This window comes from Mirounga angustirostris, unplaced genomic scaffold, assembly GCF_029215605.1.
Source record: "Mirounga angustirostris isolate CCGP_5_RB_7025 unplaced genomic scaffold, mMirAng1.0.hap1 SCAF_10, whole genome shotgun sequence".
NCBI classification, from domain to species: Eukaryota; Metazoa; Chordata; class Mammalia; order Carnivora; family Phocidae; genus Mirounga; species Mirounga angustirostris.
Window position 1 is genome coordinate 71,015,458 of NW_026991718.1, and position 9,392 is coordinate 71,024,849.

Below are 9,392 nucleotides of genomic sequence, written 5' to 3' on the forward strand. Positions count from 1 at the left end.
CTTTTGTGCTTATTGGTACTTCATCTGTACCTGCACTGAACACATTTTAAAAGAAAAGCTATTCTTAAAAGGAAAATACTCTTCCATGTGCAAAACAAAACAAAACAAAACAAAAAAACCTAGACACAGATACCACACCCTTCACAAAAATTAACTCAAAATGGATCACAGGCCTAAACACAAAACTGTAAAACTCCTAGAAGAAAACACAGGTGAAAACGTGGGTGGCGTTGGGTACCGTGATGACTTTTAGATACAACCCCAAAGGCACGATCCATGAAAGAAATAACTGACAAGCTGGACTTCATTAAAATGAACACCGTCTGCTCTGCAAAAGATGACATCAAGAGAATGAGAAGACAAGCCACAGGGAGAAAATATAGGCAAAAGACACCTCTGATAAAGGATTGTTATCCAAAAGAAATGGAAAACTCTTAAAACTCAATTAAGAAACAACTGATTTAAAAAATGGACCAAAGAGGCCGTTGCTTGAATGGTGGAGCTGAGGCTGGGCTCGTGAACACACAGTGACAGCTATAGGGCAGGCAGCGGCACCATCCCCGCTTCCCCTCGGCGGCAGGGTGTCCCGCCGGCGGCCCTGAAGTGACCCATAAACATGTCTTGTGAGAGGAAAGGCCTCTCGGAGCTGCGATCGGAGCTCTACTTCCTCATCGCCCGGTTCCTGGAAGATGGACCCTGTCAGCAGGCGGCTCAGGTGCTGATCCGCGAGGTGGCAGAGAAGGAGCTGCTGCCCTGCCGCACCGACTGGACCGGGAAGGAGCATCCCAGGACCTACCAGAATCTGGTGAAGTATTACAGACATTTAGCACCTGATCACTTGCTGCAAATATGTCATCGGCTAGGACCTCTTCTTGAACAAGAAATTCCACAAAGCGTTCCTGGAGTACAAACTTTATTAGGAGCTGGAAGACAGTCCTTGCTACGCACAAATAAAAGCTGCAAGCATGTTGTGTGGAAAGGATCTGCTCTGGCTGCATTGCATTGTGGAAGACCACCCGAGTCACCAATTAACTATGGTAGCCCACCCAGCATTGGGGAAACACTTTGAAGAATGACAGTTTACTTAGTTGACTCCTAAAATAAAAATAAAGATTTAAACCCAGTTTAGAAAGACTCAGAAAAAAAAAGAAAAAAACTATGTTTAAGACAGCAGCCAAGATGCCCTTCAAGAGATGAATAGATAAAGAAGATGTGGTCCATATATACAATGGAATATTACTCAGCCATCAGAAAGGATGAATACCCAACTTTTACATCAACATGGATGGGACTGGAGGAGATTACGCTAAGTGAAATAAGTCAAGCAGCGAAAGTCAATTATCATATGGTTTCACTTATTTGTGGAACATAAGGAATAGCATGGAGGACATTAGGAGAAGGAAGAGAAAAATGAAGGGGGGAAAATCGGAGTGGGAGAATGAACCGTGAGAGACTATGGACTCTGAGAAACAAACTGAGGGTTTTAGAGGGGTGAGGGGTGGGGGGATGGGTTAGCCTGGTGATGGGTATTAAGGAGGGCACGTACTGCATGGAGCACTGGGTGTTATACGAAAACAACAGATCATGGATCACCACATCAAAAACCAATGATGTATTGTATGGTGACTAACATAACATAATAAAATTAAATTAAAAAAAAGAAAAAAAAAATGGGCCAAAGACCTTAAGAGACGTCTCATCTAAGAAGATAGTAAATAAGCATATGAAGAGATGCTCAACATCATAGGTCATCAGGAAATGCAAATTATTATTTTTTAAAGAGAATGGCAATTCTTTTTTTTTTTTTAGATTTTATTTATTTGAGAGACAGAGAGAGAGAGAGCTAGAGAGCGCAAGCGGAGGAGGAGAAGTTCCCCGCAGAGCAGGGAGCCCCATATCAGGCTCGATCCCAGGACCCCGGGATCATGACCTGAGCCAAATGCAGACGCTTAACCAACTGAGCCACCCAGGTGCCCCAGGAAATGCAAATTAAATCAACATAATACCAGCAGCCTGAGCAGATGTGGCTCTCGGGGCACCGCCCTCTTCCCTGGTGGAGGTAGATGCTGCGGTGGCTGTGGCCACCCCAGCTGGCCCGACCCACGTGGCCACGCGATGGCTGCTGGCTTGTGCCAGGGCGCCACTCCTGTGAGCACCACTGTCTGATTTGGGGGCAGCCCCACCCGCCAAGCGCTGGCCTGACGACACTGCTCCTGGTGCCAACTTTTGAGGATGTTTCCATTCCTGAAAAGCCCATGCTTAGATTTGTTGAAAGGGCACCACCGTGCCAAAAGGAAGAAGAGAACCTCAATAACTGTGTGACTTCCAGGTACCTTGTACTGAATGAAGCTCCTGAGTTCACAGAAGGTGGTGGTTACCTCCATGGGGGACATTTTGAAACGCTGCACCTGACAATCCACTGCTTTATGGACACCAAGAACATGTTTCCCTGATAGAGGGTACCAGCCCCTTTCAAGTCCATCACCTGCAAGGATATGGGACAGCCCATGGCGGGGAGGCCACCGAGGTGCCATTGGTCAGTGTGTGGCTCCTGTGAAGGAAGGCTGGCAGTTTCACAGTAGAGATGGGTGGGCGCGGTGAATCCAGAGATACCACGTTTCCTCGACCTGTTTGTTGCCCTGCCCAGCAAAGGCCATGAACCATGCAACTCTAGAGAAGAGGCAGAAAGATCAAGAGGAACGAAAACAGAACAACCACAACCCCTGCACCTTTGAACGCAGAGCCACTGCCAACATGCTGGGGATACAGAAAGTCCTGAGCCCGTATGACTTGACCCAGAAGAGGCAGGACTGGGGCAAGCCCTATATGTCTAAACGTGGGTAGTGAGAATGTGAGAAATACATGTAAAAAGGCTACTGAGAGAGAATCTACCTTTTTCTTCCCCTCGGCCTATCCTTAAAGTCTGTGGCTAGCCCTAAAAATCTAACCAAGGAGCAGCATATGAGTAAGTGATTTCTGAAAAACTGTACAATATCTGTTGATTTTTAAAAATGTATTATATTTACATTAAATAAAGCTTGAGTATCACCTCAAAAAAACCCCAACCAAACAAACAAAAAATAATGAGATAACCACTACACCCCTATTAGAATGACCGAAAGCTGGAACGCTGACCACACCAAATGCTGGTGAGGATATGGAGTAACAGGAACTTTCATACACTGCTGATGGGAATGCAAAATGGTAAAACAACTTCAGAAGACAGGTGGTTTCTTACAAAACTAAACATACGGGGCGCCTGGGTGGCTCAGATGGTTAAGCGTCTGCCTTCGGCTCAGATCATGATCCCAGGGTCCTGGGATCGAGTCCTGCATTGGGCTCCCCACTAGGTGGGGCGCCTGCTTCTCCCTCTGCCTCTGCCTCTCTCTCTCTCTCTCTCTCTGACTCTCATGAATAAATAAATAAAATATTTAAAAAAAAAAAACAAAAACTAAACATACTTGTACCATATGATCTAGCACTTGAGCTCCTTTGTATTTACCCATAGGAGATGGAAACTTCTATCCACACAAAAAACCTGCATATGGATGTTTATAGCAGCTTTATTCATAATCGCCAAAACTTGGAAGCCACCAAGATGTCCTTCAGTAGGTGACTGAATAAGTAAACCTGGTATTTCCAGGCAATGGAATATTACTCGGCACTAAAAAGAAATGATCTGTCAACCCATGAAAAAGCATGGAAGGAGCTTAAGTATGTATTACCAAAGAAAAGAAATCAACAGAGAAAGCTGCATCCTGTGATTCCAGCTATAGTACATTCTGGAAAAGGCAAAACTATGGAGAGAGTAAAAAGATCAATGCGGGGCACCTCGGTGGCTCAGTCAGTTAAGCATCTGACTCCTAATTTCAGCTTGGGTCATGATCTCAGGGTCCTGGGATGGAGCCCCACACCAGGCTCTGCACTCAGCCTGGAGTCTGTTTGAGGATTCTCTCCCTCTCTTTCTCTCAAATAAATAAATCGTAAAAACAAACAAACAAACAAAAAAACAATGGTTGCTGGGGGTCGGTGTGGAAGAAAGGGATTAATAAGCAGAGCACAGAGGATTTGGGGGCAGTGAAGATACTCTGTATGATACTATCATGATAGATACATATCATTATAAATTTGTCCAAACCTATAGAATGTACAACTCCAAGAGTGATAATGTAAACTATGGACTTTGGGTGACTATGATGTGTTAATGTAAGTTCATCAATTGTCACAAAATGTCCCACTCTGGGGGGATGTCGATGATGGGGGATGCACGTGTGGGGACAGAGGGTATGTGGGAAGTCTCTGGCCCTTCCTCTCAATTTTGCTGTTCACCTAAAACTGCTCTAAAAAAAACCATTCTTCCAGAAAAAAAATGTTAAAAACATTCATTTTCTATTTTCTTCTCTTTTTTAAAAAAGATTTTATTTATTTATTTATTTAACAGAGGAAGAGAGAGAGAGAGAGAAAGCACAAGTAGGCCCAATGGCCAGCAGAGGGAGAGGGAGAGGATGAAGCAGACTCCCAGCTGAGCAGGGAGCCCAATGTGGAGCTTGATCCCAGGACCCTGGGATCATGACCTGAGCCGAAGGCAGGGGCTTAACCAACTGAGTCACCCAGGCACCCCTTTCTATTTTCTTCTTGAGTGAGTTTCAGTAATTCATGTCTTTCTAGGGAAGTTTCTATTTCATCTAAGTTAACTAATTTATTGGCATACTGTTGTTCAAGGATTTCCTTATAATTCTTTTCATTTCTGTAAGGTTGGTAACAATGTTCCTATTTTATTCCTGATTTCAGTAACTTGTGTCTTTTCTCTTTTTTTTCCCCCCCTCTTGGTCAGTCAAGCTGAAAGTTTGTCTATTTTCTTGATCTTTTCAAAGAAACAACTTTTCATTTGTTACATTTTCTATTGGTTTTCTACTTTATTTCCACTCTTCTCTTTATCATTCCATTTCTTCTGCTTCCTTTGAGTTTAGTGCATTTTTTCCTTTCTTAGTTTCTTACGGTGAAAGTTTAGGTAATTGATTTGAGATCTTCCTTCTTTTCTAATATAGGCATTTAGTTGTAAATTTCCCCTTTGGCAGTCCTATCCTGCCATGATATTTGGGCTGTCCAGGCTCTCCTTGGGATTGGTTTGAACAATGAGTGTTGTTTCACACCACACAAGTTAGGCAATTTGTCAGTTATTTTCCACAAAGTACTTTATTTTGGCTATCCAAGGGTGAAAAGTTTCATTTAGACATATCATAAGTAATCTCAACATTATACAGTTATACAAAGAACATCACATTCAGACTCATTGGGTACACCAATGTACAATAGTTAAATGCCATCAGGGGGGCACGTGGGCAAGGCAATGGGCCACCACATTGCAGTGTGATAGTGCTGTCTGCATGCTAAGGGAGCACAAGACAGAGACACGTAGGTAGAGTTCTAGGGTCAGAGAGAAAATGACATCTACTGACATCTGAATGTTGCTTGGAGGTCAGCCCCCGCAAGAGACCAGGGCTGTGCAGCATCCTCCCACGTGCCACAAAAAGTGTCACCCGGAGACAGAGCTCAGTTCAGCAAGTGGACTTGTCTAAGAAATATACAAGTCATTTGAGAAGCTCACGTCATTTGATGCATTGAAGTCCATAACCTTCCAATACTTCTACCCTTACCCTATAACCTCTGGATCCCTGCCTACAGGTTCATCTCCACCCTGCGCTCCAGGGCCAAGCATCCAAGGCCAAGGCATGGTGACCAGGAGCCCTGGTCTGAGGCTGACTGACTCAGTGTGGCGTAAGCCTGGAAGCTTTCTTTTCTTTCATTTTGTACTCCATGTTTCCTCGTGACCTAGTCCTTGTCTGGTGAAGACCGTGCGGTACAGCTCTTCAGCCCCAGCTCTGCGATAATCCTTTGTAAATCAAGTTCGTGATTCACGCTGGCGGGTTCTTCTTGCTATTTTTAGTACCCAGATCTTGGCAAACTGCTTGCCTGTTGATCCTCTACCAACCAACCACTGATCCTGACTCAGCTGGGGCGACTGTCAGTCCTCATCTGGACTCGCCCCTTTTTGTAGGGATTAGTATAGGAGGGGCCACGGCCTTCAACAAAGGATAGTCCTCAGAGGACAATTTGAATGATCCTTGTAGCTTGTTAATTCTACCTGTAAGTTAACTGATTACCAATCTCATGTGGGTGAATTGGCAGACACACTGCCATACGTCTGTCCATCTCCCAACTAACTACCCCTGCCCGTCTGTCTAGACCCCCAGTCTTCATCTTGCCAAATCTGACCCACCTTCCCAACCCCCTACCCTGGTTCTTGACAGGTCCTGGGCCTTCCCACAAGAGCCCATTTCACCACAGGTTAAAGTACTTAACTCAAGTACCAGTAGTGTGGGTTTGTGCTCCAGGGTCCTGACCACGGGGATCCAGTTGCAGGGTTAGCCAAAGCAGGGCACATTTTTAAACGCAAACTTTGTCATTGAATCTTTTTGGTCATCCTCTTAGCATCTGTATCTCACCTCTAACTGCCTCGCCCCAAACAGCTGGAGCCACAGGGCACCCCTACACCGTGCTCCCCGGGCCTGCCCAATTCAAGCTGCCCACCCTTGCTACCACCTCTCACACCTCCTCCCCAGCAAGGCCCCCAAGTCCTCCAGTGCACGGGATCCCTGCCCAGTTGCAGAAGGACACATGCCTGCACTTGGAGCCTCTCAACCTTAAGGGGCTGCTATGTGCTGTTGTGGGGCTCGCTACGGCAGACACAGCGACCAACATGCCGGTATCTGCCGGGCAGGATCTTCCAGCGAACGCGAGCGCCTTCCACTCGGCAGGACTGCTTGGACTTCCAATGGACCACATCTGGCCAGTTCTGCAGGCGGGAAAGGAGCCTCCACCCGGTGGCCAGGCTTCTCCGGAGACAGTTGGTTCAGTTGGCCTTCTTTGCCCAGCTCTCTTCTTTGCCTCCTAAAGGCACAGATTTTCTAAAAGTTCAAAGTTCTTTCCCTGCTGTTGAGTGACAGAGGGCCCGGGCCCAAAGAAGGCCTTGTGTATGATTAAGTTGTTCATTGGTTAATTGCTTGGAAGGACAAGCCTGCTCACGGAGCAAATTAAAAATGCCATTCAACTAGCCTGGAAAATAGAACACCATTCTGGAGACGTCTTACTCCAGAAAAAAGAAAAAACCTAAAAGCAAAAAGAAAACCAAAGCTGGACGAGTCTTGAAACAATATCTTTTTTTTTTTTTTAAGATTTTATTTATTTGAGAGAGAGAGAGAACGAGTGGTGGGGAGGGTGAGAGGAAGAGGGAGGGAGAAGCAGACTCCCCGCTGAGCAGGGAGCCCGATGCGGGGCTCAATCCCAGGACCCTGGGATCATGACCTGAGCCGAGGGCAGACGCTTAACCACTGAGCCACCCAGGCATCCTGAAACAGTATGTCCTTTTTTTACCAAGTGGCAACTACTCTGATGCAAGCACCTAATAAGTATGTACATTTCTGGATTGTAACAGGGACAAGGTCTGGAAACAGCTCTTCTCAACAACCGTAAAAAGACTTTTGTGAGGCGACTGGGGACATTTGAACACTGTCTAGATAATTGTCCTAATCTTTTAGATACACATAATGAAGTTATTTATGGATAGAATATGATGTATGCAATTCATTTTAAAATAATCCAGTGTGGGAGGGGGTGGTATATCTGAAAATGACCGGGGGGAGGGGGAAAGTATATCCGAGACAAGACTGTCATAGGTTGAGGGGCACCTGGTGGCTCAGTCAGTTAACTGATTTGGCTCAGGTCATGATCTTGGGGTTCTGGGACCGAGCCCTGCATCAGGCTCCCTGGTCAGTGGGGAGTCTGCTCCTCCCTCTGTTCCTCCCCCTGCTTGTGCTCTCGGTCTCTCTCTCTCAAATAAATAAATACAATCTTTAAAAAAAAAAAAGATTGGCCACATGTTGATAATTATTGAAGCTGGGTTACAAATACATGAGAATTCATTATCCTATTTTTTTGTGCCTTACTTTTGTGTTTGCTTGAAAACTTTTATTACGAAAAAAGTGAAATAGAAAAAGACCAGTGCTTCTTAAGCTTCCAGGTATGTACCTCTGAATGCAAAGGAAAGCAAAAGTACTCATGCCCCAGGAGAATTTGGGGGATATTGTGTGAAGTAGCTCCAATACAATAGATATTCTGTTTCCTATTTTACTTCAAAAATTCAAACAGATTTTATATTCTGCTAAGTTGACATTTTAAATGTAAAAAGTTCTAAATTACTCGGGTAGAGGGAGAAAACAATTGTTGCAGCAAGCTGACAAAAGAATTCCTCTCAGCAAGAGATCTGTCTCATCTTGGTATGCCCCTTCTTGGCAGTTTTGTTAAAAAGACAAGGCTCTTCTAAGGTAGCTGGATGGCCTCATGGGGACAGAGACATAGGTAAACTGCTCTCCCTGGAAAACTGAGCAGTGGTTTGGGGTCTTGGGAGCTTTGAATTAAAGAGGAAAAAGAGAGGTGCCTGGGTGGCTTAGTCAGTAGAGCACCAAACTCTTGATTTTGGCTCAGGTCATGATCTCAGGGTTGTGAGATTGAGCCCCACATTGGGCTCCCTGCTCAGCGGGGAGTCTGCTTCTCCCTCCCTCTTCCTCTCACCCTCCCCACCACTCGTTCTCTCTCTCTCTCTCAAATAAATAAAATCTTAAAAAAAAAAAAAGATATTGATTCTCTATGTCCCTCCTCGCCAGCTCTCTCTTAAATAAATCTTTAAAGATACATAAAGAGGAAAAAGAGGATCAAGGAAGAAGAGAGGAAACCCAGAATCACAGAAGGACAAGCAAAAATGATGAGATGTTCCACAGTCTTGAAAACGGCCAATGTGCATTTACAGATGAGGAAGTCTAATACTCAGCATTAAGTGGTTGTCTGTGTTTTATTCAGTGCAACCCCTCCTTTGCTCCAAACTATTAATAAAGCCTGCTATGGCCATTGCCTTGAGTCATGGTGGTATTCAGGAGAGTGAAGAGATTGGAAAGCAAAATATCTAGTTGGGTCCCACGGTATATAAAACAGGGAACAGCTGTGGAAGGCAAAATGCAAAATGGAGATCAGGAAAGGTCAGTAGAAATTTGGAGATGGGTATTTCTAGCAAAAAGAGCATTCCTATACAACCTATGGTGGATTCAGAATCTCTGGAAATCTTCACAAGGATGTTGATTTCCCATCAGATATTTCAGTAGAAGTGAGGCCAATTCTACTTCAGTACTAACAATTTTACTAAAATAAGATGATCTCAGAAAAACTGGGGGACTGAAGGACATCCAGGCAGCCAGCCAGCATCCGGGTTACAATTATCACCTGGCAAGGGCGGGGGGGTCTGCAACCTATGTCATTGGTTAATGGGCAAGGTACTGATG

General features: G+C 44.9%; 1 pseudogene; it reads left to right on the forward strand.

The window, feature by feature from the left end:
* The first annotated feature begins 616 nt into the window (after window positions 1-616).
* On the forward strand, window positions 617-2,849 carry LOC123852024 (large ribosomal subunit protein uL16m-like; annotated as a pseudogene).
* The last annotated feature ends 6,543 nt before the right edge of the window (window positions 2,850-9,392 follow it).